Source organism: Neolamprologus multifasciatus, chromosome 4 (genome assembly GCF_963576455.1).
Source record: "Neolamprologus multifasciatus chromosome 4, fNeoMul1.2, whole genome shotgun sequence".
NCBI classification, from domain to species: domain Eukaryota; kingdom Metazoa; phylum Chordata; class Actinopteri; order Cichliformes; family Cichlidae; genus Neolamprologus; species Neolamprologus multifasciatus.
Genome location: NC_140442.1, coordinates 14,653,017 through 14,672,245, shown reverse-complemented (window position 1 = coordinate 14,672,245; position 19,229 = coordinate 14,653,017). Strand labels below are relative to the sequence as shown.

The 19,229-nt window shown below is 43.9% G+C and overlaps 1 protein-coding gene across 3 annotated transcripts in view; it reads left to right on the top strand.

Annotated features, from left to right (window-relative positions):
• The first annotated feature begins 2,156 nt into the window (after positions 1 to 2,156).
• The window catches only part of glis2b (GLIS family zinc finger 2b), a 30,050-nt gene continuing 12,977 nt past the window's right edge, over positions 2,157 to 19,229 (top strand). Inside the window, exon 1 of one of the 3 annotated variants that reach the window (XM_085157919.1) lies at positions 2,157 to 3,277. The gene's annotated coding sequence lies outside the window, so the exon portion shown is untranslated. Of the gene's footprint in view, positions 3,278 to 11,743; positions 16,877 to 19,229 lie in introns of those variants that run through there. The other 2 variants (XM_085157916.1, XM_085157917.1) reach the window with 2 other exon arrangements.

Below are 19,229 nucleotides of genomic sequence, written 5' to 3'. Positions count from 1 at the left end.
AATCTAATCTGTTAAACAGAGGCTATATGGCGCATGCATGGAGTGAAGTCACAGGACGGGAGCAGTGAATTTGATCCGGAATTTTGAGCAGCAGCAGCGGCTTTATATATTTTCACGATGGCGCATTTTTAGTAATTACCCACAGGTGCGGCTGCACGCTGTCGGGCGCTTACAGGGGAATAGAGGAATACATCTGTGGGAGATCAGTGCTGGAAACCGTGGCAGTGATTTTTAAAGCAGCCCTCTTCTGGACAAGTGCGTCTTAGCACTGTTTCACCAAATTACAAATGCTTCCAAGAAACAAACCCCCTCTTTACCTTTCATTTATAAAGCCTACATTGTTATAGAATCCTCTTTATATTATCTGGAATATTCATTTGTTCATGAATCCCGAATCAGATCGTAATGCCTCCAGATATAGCAGACGATTTAAACTCCACAGACATTATTATTTAGGCCCCTGCTTACTTATTACTTTCCAATAACATGAAGATAGGCTAGATGGAGTTTTAATGTTTTACAACATTGATGGTACAAATACTCCATTCAGTCCCATTATTTATTTATTTATTATTCATTTTATTTATTTTTAATAGAAGTGTTAGATTACTGTTTTTATTTTTTATTTTCTCGCAGTAAATGTAAGGCTCCGGAGGCTATTTCACCTTCCACCCGGTAACTTTACGCCCCCTGGTGGTGGTAGAAGGAAAACCCAGGGCGAGTCACTGCCACATTGCACACCTCACTCAGACACATTTGATGGCACAAGACGGACAGAAACCTATCAGGAAAAAATGATAGAAAAAAAGTTGCATCGATTATGACAGAGACTTCTGTTTGAGTTGGTATCTGTGCTGCTAGTTATTTTACAAACGTGAATTCCTTTAAAAGTTAGAACCGTGCAACATATATAAAAGCCTATAAGACCAGAAAACAGTGGTGTACGCACTGATACATATACAGCAAAAATATTTGCACCTTGGAAATGACACATTACCTCTTAGATCCCTTTTATCTACACTGATTATTTAGTAGATTTGTTATGTACCACTTTTTTACATATACTGTACAAATTATTGTATGATATTCATTTTTTCTTTGCATCTGACTTATACATTTATAATGACAATAAAGAGCTTTTAATCCTAATATATTACAGTAACTTACAGCTCGGCATTGGCCACATCACTCCAGGTTACCCTTTATTTACACTCCAAACACACACACTATCACTGTGGTGCCACTGACTTTATCTGTAACGTGCTGATACCACAAAATACAAGACAAGCAATCACTTCTCTTTTTTTGACATTTAGATTTTAAAATCTAACACGCTGACATTTTGTTTCCCAAATTCAACCGTGTAATTGTAGTCTTACCATTACTGTGAGAAACAAATGGGTTATGTGAAACCTCAAAGAGGAGTAAATGGCCGCAGGGAACTGTTCCAGAAGGTGAAATTGCTCCGTTGGTGACATTTTCACACTGTTTATGTGCTCAAATCATAATATTGGTCTGTAATTTCCATCCAAATGACAAAAACAAGAGGGGGCTGTTTTTGTTTTCTTTTTCTTCTTTCTTTTTTCCTGAAGAATGCACTAAATTATAGGAGGATTCAGCCAAATATGACAAATTAGGCAAGGTAGTGAATTTCTACTGTAGATGCAGCAACTGAAAAGTTTGTAAATAAATAAACAAATAAAGGTTTAAAATATGTTTCATATGTTTTTCTTACAACTTATGGCGACAGTGTCCTACCAACAACAAAAAAGGGAGGGGGGGGCTGTTCTGTTTACTGATTCATTGATTATCAAAATATGAAATTAAAAAAATAAACACTTTAAGGTAAAAATGGTGCTCACAGCTAAGCTTTTAAAAAGGATAATCTATCTGTTAATTACCTCACAGACTGCATTTGCTATATAACCAGCTTTGCCTAATTACCGCTACAGTAATGCATCCTTATAATTACTGACATTTCTAACGACAGTGCAGTGTACGAGCCAAGTACGGGATGTTTTGGCTCGTGTGGTGAAAATGTGCGTTTGTCTCGCAGAAGGATCGCCTCCTCTCTTCTCGAGACTGAACTTTTAAATTACGTAACGGCGTTTTCCGTCTTTTCAGAGCAGCCTGTTCAACCCGACTCAGGGCTGAGTTAGTGGCTAATACGAGCAAAGAGACAAAACTGAAGAAGAAAATAACATTTTAAACTGTAAACAAGAGAGGTGTCACCCTGCGCGATGGCCTGTTGTTGGCGGGGAGCAGGGGCGGAGAGATGACCGTGAGGACACGGAGAGAGAGGGTTAGTTAGGAGAGGAGCCTGGGACTGCCCATGGTGGATGGGCGGAGCAGTAAGCATGCGCTGAGCTGGCAGACTCTGGGCTGGTCCTGACGGGCTGGCTGGGCTCCGGGCGGCTGTCTGTGCGCGTCAGACGGTCGTGGGGGAGACTTCCATCAGCACTCAGCGTCTCCCCGAGTGCGGAGAGGGAGGAGAGGGAAAAAAAATTCAGACAGAAGACACACGGGGATCACTGCGCGAAAAGAAACCAAAAAAACCTGCCCTACCTCTGCATCTGGAAAAGCACCGAAGAAGCTAGAGACGATCCTCTCCCTCTACCCCACATCCCGTCGCCAACCCGCCCTATCTATCCTATCCACCACCACCACTTGGTGCCCTCCCACCCCTTCACCCCCGCCCCCTCTTTGGAGAAGCAAGACCACCCATAGGAACCCCTGTACTTGACCAGCGTTGCCATTAAGCGATGCGCTTTGAATTTAGGAAGAAATCACCTATGCGCTTTTGATGCACAGCACAAGCAAGTGGTCTTCGTTGTTTTTTCCTCAGCGGGAACAGTTCAGGCTAAGGATCTGTGGGTGTTTGCACTTTTTTTTGACGGGTTTCCAGTCTCGGGATAACATGCAAAATATCACCCCACGACCACAGACAAGGCTGTCATCCTCGTAGACAAGCCTTTATTTAAACGAGCAGCTGTCACACACGCTGCGTTTTAAGGCTTATGTTTGCTTTTCAATGCTTAGAAATAATCCTGACAATGGTCTGCAAACGGACCGCCTCTCCAGACACCTAGTTCTATTTTCCCAAGACATGACAGCTGTTTATTTCGTTTTTAACGTAGAAAAAGCAACAAACTGACGAGGGGTCTTCTTGACACAGACGCCGTTAGAGCCACGGGACTTTGCGTGCGAAGTTTGCACAGCAGAGATCGGGACACAGCCGGAGATATCTCGACCACATCCACGGCATTCTCGCTTCAAGGTAAGCCAAAGGCAACCCTATCTGAGACGTCAGTTCTGTGTGTTGTGCCCACTTGTCTTGCGTGGCCACGCTGGTGTGAGTGCGCTCCTGCTTTGTGGGGAAAATTTGCGCGAGTTCAAACAGGGCAGTGACCTATTTTCGGGGACTCTCTCCAGCGGTGCTCCGAAAATCCTGCAGCCAGGACTCCCCGCTCTGTCACAGCCAACAGGCCGGTGGAGGCGAGCGTGCCATCGCCGGGTTTTGTGCCATTCACCCACAAACCGCGTCACCGACCTTTTCCGCGTGTCTGCATCCGTTCTTAATCCAGCATCCCTCTCCACAGACCCCGAGAGAGACATTTTTAGAGCAGTGTCACAAATCTCGCCCTATATAGAGGCATGCATCACCGCTCAGCCAGCTGTTGTGCAAGACAGAGCCTCCCTGATAGAAGCTCTCTGATGTTTGCCACCGCATCTGATAGAGAGTTCAACGTCTCCATGCTTGTGAGTGATACGTAAACCGGTGATGTTTGTTATTGGTAAATAAAGAAGATGAGAAAATACTTTTTTTTTTTTTTCTTTTTTTTTACTTATTTTCTCACTTAAACTTTTCACCTTGCTGCAACTGGGTATAAAATGTGTTGTGATTAAATAGAATATTTTGCCCATAACTATGACCTTAAGACCTCTTTTAGGTGTTTTTATATGCCTGCCATTGTGTAATTTTTTTCATCCAGTTCTGAGTTAGATGAGGCCAAGCATGTAGCACAGGGGGGCAAGGATGAGCCTTGGCAGAGAAACCTAGATAAAGCGCTATTTTCCTCCAATTAAGCAATTCCACTGTTCCTAAGCCTAATTGTGTGCACACTGGGACTGGTCCTGGGATGGACCTTCTCCCCATTGGCTGCCTCCCCTGGTCCCATTGTTCCAGAAGATGCCAGGGGAGAGAGAGCCGAGCTCTGCCCTGCCAAGGCAGACCTAACAAGGCCTACGCTGGAGGGTAATAAGGCCTGATCATTAAAACGCATTAGGCCACAAGCAGAACGAGGCACACTCAGGGGCTGGGATAAGAGCTGGATGACTGTATATTTCCAAGGTGACTGTGAGGTGTTCTGTGAACAATATAGTGTGTTGGTGCATGAGAAAAACTGTCACACAGGCAGCATGTGGAGAGAGGAGGTCTGGCCACAGGCCCACTGGACCTCTCTCAAAGAATGTGGGGAAGGAGCGAAAGAGGCCGTGGAGGCTTTCTGCACAGGGAGAGACTCCTTTTGCTCCCTCCCTGAGGCCCCCACTATGTAATCCATAAACCTTCTCAGAACTGTGAGCACAGGTGCTCCTCACATCCACAGCCCGCTGGCTGCATTGTTTATCCAGTCAGCTGATGATCAGTTCAGCCGCAGGTCAACCATAACATCCATCCGAGAGAAAGACTGTGGTCAGACGGAAAGGCATTTATCACCATCGCTATTCAGGCAACGACTCTCTCCCACAACATTTAGTCATTGCAGAGAAAAGTCTCTCATCTCCACCATAAAGCCAGATGTCCACAGAGCTCCAGCTGTGCGTCTTTGTGGTGGCATTCCACGCTCACAGGATGTGTGTGTGTAATTTTCTTGCTGTATATTTCCTTTTTCTTCCCTTAATTCATACTTGGCCATATGTTGGGAACTGGACTGCTGCTGGGAGCAACAACTTGCACTGAGTGCTAGCCAGAGTTATAGGTCTGACAGCCTTTGGCTGCTGTAGTTGGTTCCTCAGAGGATATGTACTATTAAGGCTGTCCACCGTGCCAGTCTCTAAAATCAGATCATGGGTGTGGTATTCACCCCCTCCTCAATTTTCCATGTGTCTTGAGATTGCACCGCAACCGTGACATCATTCAGTTTTGGTCCAAACTGTGAGGGAACGGCAGCTGTTTTATGGTGGAAAAGGTGGAACTCAAAGGCGTACTCCTGCGTCAGCATTACCACGAGGTTTGTGGTAGAGAGATGGTGGGAACCCAGGGTGCACTTGTGCTTAATACCTTAAACGAGGCCCAATAAAAATGGACACCATAGATTTGATTGTTACATTGTGCTTTTTGCATTGCCGCCAAAGAAATCCTCATCTAAAGTCTAAAAGGTGGCAGAAGCAAGTTGGTTTTTTTTCACAGTTTCAGGTAAAACCACAACAATATGTTTGCCAATTAAGAGGGGAAAAAACACTGTGCGGAGGGCAAGGATTGCTACCAGTAAGTGGGTGGGATGTAAGTTGCACAAACCTGCTTGGTAAAGCCAAGTTGAGTGTTCGAATTAATATCACAGTGGGGCTCCGTAGCTGCTAGGGATTACAGGCGAGCTGAAAGGCAACTCAGCAGCAGGGGAGGGAGGATTACAGTGGTCAGTGAATGAGGCAGCATGCAGTGAAAACAAGGCACCTGATACACACTTGCGTTTATCTTCCCAGGGATAAGAGCTGCAGCACTTGAGATTTCCCATGGCAGAGCCTGTCCTTTTTGGGGTTTGCATTTGTAGAGAGTTAACGCTAATCAGATGAACAGCCTCGTGCTTCGTGCATTAGGGAAATGTCACGTCTCGAACGCGTTTGGCGGGGTCGTGCATTCAAGCTCGTTACCAGTGATCCAGGAGATGCAAGTGTTGTGCCAGAAGAAATGTCTTTGTACTGAAGCTAGGTGGAGAAGAGAGGATGGTCAGTTTTTGGATACATTTCTAAGAAAGCTGTGCCTATTTGAAGATAAGTCGCAATGAATGAGTTGCCTGTTATCATTAATTAATTAAATTATTGCCAAAATGCTAAGGCAATGTAATCATTCAATTGCTTACCTCTAACTGTACATAAAGGGTGGATAAAACCACTTTGGCATCATCCACTGGTTAGTAAAGTCCTCTCTTGTAGCCTCAAGCTGAACATTGTGACCTGGAGGCTACTTCCATGTAAATCTCAATACCTGAATGTAGATCAACTTGTATATAATAGTAAATCACTTCCAGATGAATCAAATCTTTTATTCTTAATCATTGCCACGTGCTTGCTGAATGACACAGACATATTTTCCAGCGCTGCAGACTGATGTGTCTGTATGGGTCACACTCTTGGACCCATGCATTAAGAATAGACAAAGTGCATATAGTGACTTGACTCATTCTAGTTTGAAAACTGAAAAAGACCAGTGCATACCGCTTTGCTCCCAGGCTGGCTGGGGCTCACGCACCGTGCATTTTTCTCCAGTTAAACTGTAACCACTAATCACCTCACGGCCTCACTGCTTCCTCTCGAGCAGACCATTCCTGTGTCCCCAGGGTGGGTTAAACTACCCCTCAGCCCCCTGCCCCGAGGGGATATATGGTCTACCCTTTTCTTAAATCACCTGTGTGGGACATCCTAAATGAGTGCTCGGGCTTGGCTTTTTCTGTGAGGATCTGCCACGGTGAAGTTTAGGGTCAGTTCCTCTGCTGCAAGTGTGCAGTCCTGCATTTCCAAAATAAACACAGACAACTCAGTGCTTCACTCCAACCACCCCGCCCTACCTCTTCCCATTCTCTTTAAAGCGCCTTCTGCACTCCCTGCTCAGTATTTCTATCATGAGAGAATTTCAGCTCGCAAAGCCTTGCAGACAATATGCAGACCATGTCTGGGGCAGGGCACTGCTGATGAGGAAAGATAGAGAAAGAGAGCTAAGACATGGGAGATTTTAGAGGAAGACGCTCTCTTTTTTTTCCCTTTTATTCTCCTTTCCTTTTTTCTTTTTGTACTTTTGGTCCATTTCCAGCTTCATTGTTACTGTTTAACTTGCAAATGAAAGTAAAAGTAGATCTAGTTTGACCCTTTAAGGGATCAGAGAGCTGAGTTAAGGGATCTGCCAGTTGTACAATAATATACCCAAAGTATTGTGGTTGAAGTGGAGCCACAGCTGGTTTATGTTATTATTTACTTGCTCGGTCAACACCTTGGATTCTGTCGTGTGTGCTCAGAGGCACTACAGCAGTCCAGTTTGACTTTGTGTGTTTGCTTGTTTGAGGAAAAAAGAAAGGGAGGAGCTCTACTTGTGAGTATGGCTGAGGAGTATCGGACTGGGAAGGGAGGAATTGTGAGGGTTTCTTTTTCTTTTTCTTTTTAAGAGAAGGGGGTGAGGGAGAGAGATGGGTGAGGCATTTCTGAGATTCACATAAGGCTCTCAAGTCTGGGCCTGGGCCTGGCTCTCTGTCTGGGCATATCCAATCCTGTCAGCTAGCTTCCAGACTTTGCCCCCTTCACCCCCCTCCCTCCTACCACCCTCTTCCCCTCCATCCCTAATTCCCTGGGACTCCATTTCCTCCTCGCGTTCAACTCGGCTTCTATTCCCTTCTCTTCCTCCGTCCTTCCCTCACGTTTTTTGTCTCCCACTTTCCATGAGCCCCCAGCTTCATGTACATTACATAAGACATTCTCCATCTTATACATTCAGTAAAAGAGAGAGAGTTAGAGTGGGGGAAAGTTTGGCCTCTTAGTGTTTGTACCTTCTCTGTGGTGTTGTGGAGATGTTGCCAGCACTAATTTAATTCATATGTAGCATGGTTGTTTTCCCTTTTTTTCCCCTCTTACCAGGGAGCCTTATGTAATTTGGGAATGTTTTAAGTTTGAGGCTGCTTTTTGAGACTAATTCTGACCTCAGACGCTTCTGTGAAACAGCCTCACTGTTTTTATTTGCTCGCTAAAAGTGAATTGGCTTCAGTGGCCATCTTAACTATTGATGGTCGCCATCTGAAAGCCGCGTACTCGCTCTTTGTTTGCTCGTGTCTTTAATAATCGGTGCTGTCAGTCATAGTTGACTTTGCCATTCCTTATCTGATTCTAAAGTGTTGGTATTGATTCAGATGCAAGAGCATGGCTATTTTCTTGACCTTCAGCTCTAACTGAGACTCTTTCTCAGGCTGCCGATGTGCGGTTTGTTCCACAACACATTTATTTGGTTCTTCGCCGTTCGATCTCTCGTTTCGCCAAAACGAGAGGAGGAATCGGCTCCAGATCTTTCTGACGCTCAGCTCCAACCGATTGCACGACTTGGACGCGCCAACAAATTTAAATCGAGAGTTTAGTGCTGTTCCATTTTACAGCATTATGCTCAACTCTGTCTGTCGCCATCTCAGTCACCCTCCATCTGTCCCTTTGCATCTGTCTCTCTGCTCTCTTTTTCCCTGCTTCCCACTCTTGGATGGAGCTTCAAAAAAAAAAAAAAGGGAAAAAAAGATGAAAGCTGCAGGGTGGAGCCTGTCACCAGTTGAGCTAGAACACAGAAATACAGAGAAAAAAGGAGAGGGGTGGGAGACAAAGGTAGAAAAAGAGAGAGGGAGAGAAAAGACTGTCATATTGACCTTGTCATATTGCCAGCCATGGTGGGAGGAGACATGGGGCGGAGGGTTACTCAGAGAAAACAGGCGCTCCATGTGAGGAGGGAGAACACAGGGCTGCCATTAAGTTGGCAGAGCCTCACAAGGAAAAGACAACACAAGCTTTGTGCCTACATGTATACGTGCGATCACTGGAGAGGGAGGAAGAAGGGCTAAAATGGAGGTATAGCAGACAGTCTGGGAGTTGGGGGTACACCGAGATTTAAAGAAGCAGGAGCTCCACAACAGTCCTGCTGCTGTCCATAACATGAAAACATGCATCACGTCACTTAGTCTGCTAATTGCTCTCTGCTGTTGTGCATTTCTCCCTCTTCCTGTTTTCCTCCCTTTTCATTATGCTTCGGCTTGGAAAGCAAAGCCCCTCTTCTGTCCCTCCTCTTTGTACATGAACACATTCGTGCACACGTATAGACCCACATGCTAACAAAGCCGCACCAGTGGAGACACTCCCAGAGCACATCTGGGCCCGTGCCCCGCCTTCTTTGTTATTGCCATTCAGTACAGTTGGTGCACAGGTGTCGCCCAGCACCGCTTGAGAGAAAGCGACAGGGGTGAAGGAGTTTAAAAGTTAAAGGTGCAGCAGACGTAAGCCTGCAAAATGAAGAGCACCCACCGATTCCGTGCCTCGCCTCGAGCCTACAGGAGGCCGTGTTGCATAAAGTTGTTGTTGGAATCATATTACCGAGGCTATTGAATAAGAAGACCTACTTCCCAGGGATTTCTCTATTGAGTTGCAAGCAAATGAAAGTGGCTGGAGTCAGTGTGTAAAAAGAAAGGGGTTTGTTTCTCATGCGTGTGGTGCTATAATATTCCCGTCCAGGAAATGACTGTTAGACAGACGAACCCCTCCCAAAAGCTGGAGCGGTACCACAGCGCTCTGAACTGGTCTGAACTCCACAGCACACAGCTAAGCATGCAGCTCACTCGTGCATGGGTTCGTACCCAAGAGCCGGACAGTCGGTATGTCTGTGTGTGCCTGCACTGTGTGGATGCATACTATAATTCGCACCCCAATGTTGTCACCGAATCAATAGACCACAGGGACAGATCCACCGGTGCTAAAAGTAATTCAGTTCTTCTTAATGTGCCTCAGTTTCTATAAGTATCAACCCTAATAAAATGCCCTCTGACTGTTTTGAACTTTGTAGAGGAGAAAGGGAAAGAGGGGGTTCTCTGACTTTCCCATGCTTTCTTACTCAGATGCTTTATTCTGGGATGTTACCAGTGAGAAAATAACTTGTCCCGTTGAGAGTTCAGCTGAAGACGTTTTATGCACTCTGAGATGTTTTGAAAAGAGTTTAAAGCTCTCATCGTAATTTAAGTATATACTTTCATACATCCTCAAATTTTAGTGTACACACCTGTTGGCTTTGAGCTGAAGTCATTTCTCTTTAGGCTTAAATCCTGAACTGGGTTTTAGGGAGTGGTCAACAATAGCTTTTGTGTGTGTGTGTGTGTGTTGCTAAGGCAACCTGGTAATTTAAAGATTTAGGCAGGTGCCAGTGCTTTGCATTCCTATCCTGACCTTGCGCTCATTTCTGCTGCCTTTAGGGGAGGTCTGCCTCGGCACAATTGGTAAAGCAGAGGTGCGTCCACGCGCTCGTGGAATCATTTTTTTAAATTCATAACATAAGTTTAAATCTTTTTAGTTACTTTAAAGTGCTGTACGATTCAGACTTTTAGTGGAAAGAATTTCACTCCACGTCTGTTGTATATACATAGTATTAGCATATTTCATCTGCACTGCCCCACCAAGGAAATGAAGAGGAAAGGAGGTTTACTTTGAGAGAAATGCAGACCTCCAAATCAAACAATAAAATTTGCTCCTTCGCTTAAATGTCATATCGCACGTCTGGCTGTTAGAATAATGCTAATGTTTGTGTGAGTGAGCTGGAATGACAGCATCTAGTGTGGGAGTAGCAAAGAACCGTCACTTCCGAAATACAGACCCTTTTCAGTAAACCCCAGCAAAACAGCAGCAGCTGGTTAGTAGGCTGATGTGAGGATGGGTGTGGGGGTGGAGAGTCCTGATGTTTGATAAATTAAATAATTTCAGAAGTTCCTTCAGTAGATGTAATTTAGTGTGCTCGAAAGAGGATACACAGCTGAACGCACGCAAGCAAAAAATCACCCAAACTTTTGCTTTGGGAAACATAAATGCTCACTTTTATCATAGCTGTTTTTTTTTTTCTTCTTCTATCACCCAGCGCTCACACAGTGTCGGGCTGTTTTAACTTCCTCTCTCATTGGCTTCATTCCTTCCTTTCTTTCGTCTCCCCACCTCCCTTCTTTCCTCCACCGTTGCTTTCCTACTGAGTGTGGTGTGGTGACGCCCCTGCTTGGCTGGTGCTCCAACTCCAGACCCTGTGATTGCGCGCAGGAGTCAGAGGATTGCATCACTGCCTGTGGGGAGCGGCCACAGGAATGGACTGAAGGGGGGGGGGGCAGCAGGGAAAAGAGAGATAAAGAGTCGTGAGAGAAGTCAACAAAGGAGAGGGAAAAGAAGGGGAGAGAGCGATGACAGACGCTAAGTATATAGATGTAAAAAGTGAAGAGCGAGTCAAGAGGGAATGGAGATGAGGCATGTTTTGTTTATGTGGAAGCATGTGAGAGCAAAGATGAGAGATGAGGAGTGAGGGCTGGAGGGAATACAGTCGGTAGGCTGCAGAGGGGAGACAGGCCCAGCAGAGTTACTGTGGAGGTCAAAGTAAGCCTGGGTGGGGATGCCAATCAGATATTCTCTTCTCTTCTCTTCTCTTCTCTTCTCTTCTCTTCTCTTCTCTTCTCTTCTCTTCTCTTCTCTTCTCTTCTCTTCTCTTCTCTTCTCTTCTCTTCTCTTCTCTTCTCTTCTCTTCTCTTCTCTTCTCTTCTCACGGATGGCAGTAGAGCTGAGTTCACTGGTTGCTATTGCCCCACTGGTGCATCACCAGATGCCAAATGTTGTGAAATGCCCCTCATTATTGTAAGATTACTCACCGCTCTTCAAAGCCTGCGCTACCGCTGTGTGAAGTGCCTTAAGCGTTAGCGTTGGATGGGTTCACCACTTAAACATTCATCAAACAGCGAGAGTAGATGTCCTCTCATTTGGGGGTGGGGGGGGGGGGGTGGTGGTGGTGGAGGATTAGCTCGTTACCACTGATTGCTGTCCTGATGCTACGATATACATTTAAACTGTTAATTAAAACCTTATGTGGCCCATCTGATTGTGAATGGGGAATAGGTAGGAGAAAAACAATCCAGTGACTCAAAACACATGCTGCTACACATGGGCTCACAGTCACGTACAGTTCATGTCATACAACAGCTCATAAACTGTAGCCGGGTAGGAAGGTTCCTAGCCTCGCGCCAATATGTAGCAGTTGTCTCCAGCTTTACCTGCCTCTTCCTTTATTTTTTCCATCTTAATACATAAAAAAAACATACATAATATTGTGAGACACTGATACAAGAGTAACTGGCAAATTAAAGCAGTTCTATATACTTTTTTAACATACCTCTATTCTCTTTCCATCTATTCACCCACTCTCATCACTCCTCACCTAACCAAGACTGCCACAATCCCTGGTTTTAGCGGGCCATAAGGCTTACAGACACATTGTGAAATCTCAGTCAAATGGCTTTTTATAGATCATTCGAGGCCTAATCTCACTATATCGCAGACTAAGTGGAATTGCTGCTTTGTTGTCAGGTCTGGTCTGAGTGCTGTTACTGCTCCATACGCAGCCTGGTGGAGTGTGTTGATTCAAATTAAACATACACAGCACATCGACCCATAGCTTCTAGTAACAGATAACTGATGTCAGAATAAATAAATAGATGAAATGAAATGAAAAAATCCCTCTAATGTGCTCCACTTTTCCTCTATACCGGACTTTCAGCCTGAATAAGCCATGAAATGTATTTGACCAATTCTAATCAGACTACAAATGGAAACCATAAAGCTGCTGTTATCCCACAGATTCTGTACATCTATGGGGAATAAATCAGAGATTAAAGCGATTATAAACATTGACATCAAAACCTCTCTAGTAGACAAACTATGTGATAATAACACACTTTCTAAATTTACCCCAGGCATTATGAGTGCATATAAACATCATTAGTGCATATCCTACAGGTCTAAAGTGCAAGTCTGTAACATGAAACTACGGTAAATACCTGGTAGTTTCCTCTAAGGGATCAAATAACTGGGGGAGCAGGTAAGACACAAGCTACACCCTTGGACAGGTTGTAGGCCTAACACAGACAGAGAGAAACGGCCATTTACACCTACAGCCAATTTAAAATCACTAGTTAACCCAAACCAATGCTTGTCTTTGGACTGTGGGAGGAAGCAGAATACTGGAAGAGAACCCAGAGATGGGGATAACCTCCAAACTTGACTGAGAAAGGCTCCACCTTGGATGCAAACCACAACCTTCTTCTTGTAAGGCAACAGTGCTAAGCACCACCCAGCCACCATTTCCCAATATTGGCTATTATTATTATATCTCTATATATATTTATATGCCACATTCCCCTTTTGCAACCTCAGTTGGATTGCTAAATAAACGACCAAATTATTAATGTTTATAAAAGTTGGTGTCTCACCAGCAGCTGTAATGCTAAAGAAATACGAATTATTATAATGCAAAACAGAGAAGAGCAGAAAATACTTATATAATAGATTGTATTGCATTTCTTTATAGTGATCACAACTTTGTGCAACTGCTGTACAGTGAAATTATAAGTCAGGTTTACACTGCAGTGATAAAGAAAAAAATGCTTTTACTAACCAAAAGCTTTACATCACAAGAAACACCACTGTAAGTGTGTGCTCGTCCCTTCTGTTGTAGCAGTCCCCTTTTGACAACAAACCACAAGTGCGACCCGCCCTCCTCGTTCAGTGCCTCCCTCCTGGCACCTTCCCTCCCTCCCTGCCTTCTGCCTGGAATTCCTGAGTGTCTGAATGCTCTGGCTGGAGGCCATCAGTAGCTCGCTGAGAAGTTTCCTGTTGCACCCTCTCCCTCCTTCACTCCATCTATCCCTTCCTTTTCTCCTTCTTTCTTTCCCTTGCTCTTTTCGCCTCTGCTCTGTTGTATCTCGGGCCTCTTTCTTCTTCTCTATCTCGGCACCTTTTATCTCCTCTCTGTCTTTTATTTGTTGATGATGTATGCCTAATGTCTTTTTAAAACCCTCAGAAGAGCAAGTGGCAATTTTGTGCTTATTCTTCCCTGAAGCATGTTAACACATGTGTGCCCCCCCCCCCCCCTATATATTCCAGCCACTGTGACTCCAGCAAAAATAGTTTTTCCTCAGTAGCCCTTCCCTTGTGGCTCCATGCTTGCTGCTATTACATAATCCTGTGTAAGATCCTGTGTGCCTTTTTGCAGTAGAGTCAAAGACAAGAGGTAGAGGTTTGAAGGAAAAGTATGAAAAATTGGAGACACCAGCAAAACTTTTTGAAATCCTTATTATACATATGTTTGTTTGTTTTTTAAATAAAATGTTTTAATACAGGAAATAAATTGGCTTTGCAGTATTTAAAGCAGAATCTTGTGTAGTATTCAATCAGAGGAATGTAAGTAAAGTAAAGTAAAATTTTATTTATATAGCACCTTTCAAGATACAACCACAAAGTGCTTCACAGAAGCTAGAGCATAAAACATAACATAAAATGTGATAAGAGTGAAGGTGGAATATTAACATAAAGGGATAACGAAGCAGTAAATGTAAGAAGAGCAAAAAAAGCAAATAATGAAGAAATAAATACAAGAAGAAAAGGGGAATATGGGGCCCGGAGGAGGAGTGGAAACTGAGGTTTCCTGTTTGAGGAGGTGGCTGGCTGAAGAGGACAGAAGCAGGGGGAAAAAAAACCCTCTCCTGTGTGTGTGTTTGTGTGTTGAGTGATCCATCAGGGGCTTAAACGAGGGAGGGGGGCGAGGGTGTGTATGTGTCAGCAGAGGTGGGGTCACTTGCGGTTATTACTTCGAGCGACGTCGGCGATGAGACAAGTGTGAGGGAAAGAGTGACCATTTTTGGGTCTGTTTTTCGTGCGTCTCTAAATGCAAAGATTGTAATCATCGGCCTTTAACTCAGCTGATGATGAACGAAAACGCCTTTGTCGCATCCTTCTCGAATTGATCTCACCTTTGACACGAATCCATGTAAATCTGACTCTTGAGGAAAACTGCAGATTGGAGTCACAGTTGTTTAGAGTACTGCGCTTGTTTGCTTGAAAATGTGAGGGTATTGTTTATTTCCTCTAGGCCTGGGTCACAGATGTTGAACAGGGGTCAGAGGTCACACCACACCCTCACCTGTTGGATATAAAGTCCTGCAGGTTTCAACATGACTGGTGCTGCAGCTGTGGGTCGCTACACATCAGCACCAAGCCACAGAAAACCTAGAAACACATTTACTAAGAGAGTTACTGACCTTTAGTTCGTTAAATGTGACAGGCAGCCATTGTGTTTGCTTTGTGATGGCAGAAAGCCCACATTTAGGTCTCAGTAACCCCATAATTATTCTGTTTAAAATGTGATGTAACCACACCGTGCTATAAAAAGTTTTTGGATTTCTGAGTGGACTATATGGGCTCTGATTATGTTCTATCAACTGATATATGCGCATACACATAAGAAGACTCCTTACTGCATGCATACTCTTCCACGTGCATCTTCAAATAATCTATTCCATTCTAATCTATAGACATAGTGCTGTGCTAAAGTCTTGAAGCACTCATCATTTATTTATGTTTTGCTAAGAAAATAAGTGCAGCAATTTATTCAACAAACAAGTGCAAACATACATGGAAATGCAGTATATTTGTGCTTATAGTTCTAATGAGTTTGAAAGTCAGTATTTGGTAAAATCATCTTTATTCTTCAAAACAGCCTGAACTCTCTCAGCCAAGCTTCATTGTAATTTCTTTAAGTCGTTTGCGGGAATAGTTCTCCAGGCTTCTTGAAGGACATTCATTCTTTGGATGTTGGCCACCTTTTGTTCCATTTTCTGCTAAGATGATCTCACGTTGCTTTAATAATGTTGAGGTCCAGGCTCTGGGGAAGCCATTGTGTGTGTGAGTGTGTGTGATTCTTCTTCTTTTAAATCCAGGTAGGCTTTTACTGCATTGGGAGTGTGTTGGGGATCATTGTCATGCAAAAAATAAAGCCATTCCCAGTCAGATGCTTTCCAGATGGTACTGCACGGTCGATCAAAATCTGACGGTACTTTTCATAATTTCAGCAATTTTGACAGTATCCTCAACACCACTGACTGAAATGCAGCTCCAAACTATGACAGAGCCTTCACCGTGTTTTTCCTCAATGTTTCCCTTCCTTAAGAATGGCTTCTTGACTCTTTCTGATGGGGGCTTCGGTGAACAGTAGTTGAATCAACACAAGGACCAGATGCATCTCTCAGGTCCTGTGTCATTGGGGTTTTTTTTCAATTTCCTAAGGAAATGACTTTCAGATACTGCTCTAGATAGTTGTTGTTTTTTTTTAGGACAAGATTGCGCTACACACCACTCCAAGTTATGCCAACCTTTTGGCTAATAGCTCTTTGGGAATCACCTTTTTGGTTGTTTAAAAAAACCTTTCATGCCTGTGAATCTGTGTTATATTTGGCATTTTGTGTTTTTGTGACAGCTATGACAAAACTTCAGAAGAACTTCAGAAAGCCTAGAGAACTATTCCTCAAGACCACTTACAAAACTACAATAACGTCTGGAAACTTGGAAGCAAAGTGGCAAGAAATGCGTGGTGGCTAAACTTTTGCACTTTATACGTGTTAATGTGAAATCTTTTTTTAATTACGAATGAAATTGTTTTAAATAAAGCTGTATTCACTCAAATATATTCTAATGGTATTTTGAAATATGTGTAAATGATGTCTCTGATTAATTAATTTATTCAATTAATTGTTTTACTTATATATTTATTGCCAGTTTAATATTGGCTTAAATGGCAATGTTTAGGTTAACGCCATCGGTCAATAGAAGCTATCTTTCGCATCATGCTTTTTTGCTCTCTCTGTGTTCTCTTCACGTGTGTGCGTGTGCATGTGTGTGTGTGTGCGCATGCGTGTGTGTGTGTGTGTGTGTGTGTGTATATATAAGAGAATGGAGAGAAAAAAGAGAGCAAAGAGCCCCGGGGAGAACTGGCTTGCCTCCTACAGACCACCTCCCAGGGTCACAGCAGGAGGGAGATTAAGTTACAGCCAAACTCGGAGGGGGTTTCACAAAATGTGTACGCACACACAAACACATTCCCTCACTCTCTGAAACCCACACTGTGACAACAAAATATTGCACAATGCGATTTTATAAACTGTAAAATAATCATCTTATACTGCACAATTATAATGTTTTCTGATGCGTTTTATTGGCGCGTATCTGCACCATCAGCCCAAGCAGACTGAGCTGAAACGCAATCCTCACCAGATCAGATTAGGGTAAAGATCAGTCGGTCAGAGTGGGGTCAGCAATGATCCATGTGAGCCTAGCCTCAGAGCACAGGGGTGTTGAAACACATAGCCCTCCTTTGACCTGAAGCCCCCTTGCACTATTTCACCCTATAAGTAACCGTGCCGTCTCTCTCACACCCTCCAGTCTCGACCCAGGTTCACCCCTGAACACACACATACTCATACTTTATCAAAGCAAGGTCAGCAGAGTAAGACTCAGGTGGAAGGGTTATGCAGGGGAGTAAGTCACAAGGGTTGTTAAAGAGGACATGCACAAGCCTCCTTTTTAGCACGCTTCCTCCTCCACTTCCTCCTCACCCTCGTATATCCTCGCTGTGGCCCCCTCGGTCATCCCTCTGCTCCGCTCTCTCTCCCGCTCAGCTGCTTTAGTCAGTGTTTACTCTGCTAGAGCGAGAGGAGAAGGCCCAAAGAGGGACAATGCCTCCTTTCAGAGACACTGTTGACCCCCACGACTGAGCGAGGAAGTCTGCATGGGGGCCAGCCAACACCCCTTCCCCAAACTTCACAGCCATCCGCCATTAGGCTTTATACAAATCCTCGCATATCACACAGACGTGCACACAGAGCACCGTACTCTTTCCACCTCAGTATCACTCTTTCTGTTAGACACCCTTTCTCTGTCTCATTTTTCCCACAAGCCCCCCCTCTCAGTGACTGAGCGTGGAGTCAAGATCCTGTAAATCCTGTCCAAGATCCACACTCTGTGAGTCACTTCCCAGCCACTCTACTATTTCTCCATTAAGAAACAATCACAAAGGCAGGTTGAGGTGAAATTCAGCACATTCATCAAGAGTTTTACTTGTCAAGTCCAGTAACCTGATGAATGAGTAGTAAAGTAGGGGGGAAATGCCCTCTGCAGCCAATTTCCAGATTTGACTGTCTGCAGGCTGCACTTTTACTGCATGTCCACACTTCTCCTGTCTGTCTGGGTTAAAAAAAAAATACAAAGCAGGTGTAGCAACTCTGGGATCACATCAGTGAGGTATGGATTGCTCTAGGCTTTGTTGTTTAGCTCGCTGTCATTAGGAAGTCCAAGAAACTTTTAGGTGAATCTTATTTTAAATATTTGTCACATTGTTTACTTAGGGGCCCCTTTCTTTTATAAGGCCTTCAAGTATTACCGTTTACTTATAGCAATGAACATAATTGCCCCAGGCTGACAATGAATAAAAGCCAATGGAGCTTTAAGCCTACAAATGACACATGTGCAGACATTGATCAGTTATCTTTTATCAGCTTGCTGCTGATTAAAATAATATTTTTCCTCCTTCATCTCAAAGAAATTAAAGCTGTAGTTCAGTGGACACATGTAACCCGAATAATTAAAAAAAACCCTACAACTTAATGTTGAACACTTATTTATTTATTTGGAATTTAAAAGCAAGAAAAGACTGGATAGTAAAGCTCTTTTGGGAAAAAAAGTGGCATTTTCTCAACATGCAGCAGGACGAATGATATAAACAATAGTCTTTGTTATGCATGGAAACAACACTTTTCTTGGCTAGCTGTTGTTTGAGTGGGCTTGGGGCTGATGCAGAGGCGTGCTTAATAAATTGGAGAAAATGAACTGCATAGTCCATTGTGTGTGTGTGTGTGTGTGTGTGTGTGTAATGAAAAACTTGGGACATTGTCAAATGTATCAATAAAAACAGAATATATCAGGTTATTTTGAATTTGATGTCACCGCAACATCTCAAAAAAGTTGGGAATGCGTAGCATCCCCTCTTCTTTTAACAACAGGCTATGGACGTCTGGGAGCTGAATGTACCAGCTGATGGACTGTTGGGAGAGGGATGTCGTCCTGTTCTTGTCTGATTTAGGATTCTAGCTGCTCAACAGTCCTGTGTCTGCTTCGTCTGCTTTTTCATTTCATGATGCATCAAATGTTTTCAGCTGGTGAAAGGTCTGGGCTGCGGGCAGGCCAGTCGGGCACAGAGGCCACTATGAAGCCATGCTGCTGTAATACTTGCAGTATGTGGTTTTGCTAAAATACGCAAGGCCTTCCCTGAAAAAGACGTAGTGTGGGTGGGAGAATGTATTCCTTTAAAATCTGTATGTACCTTTCAGCACTAATGGTGCCCTTCCAGATGCACGAGCTGCCAATTCCATTGGAGC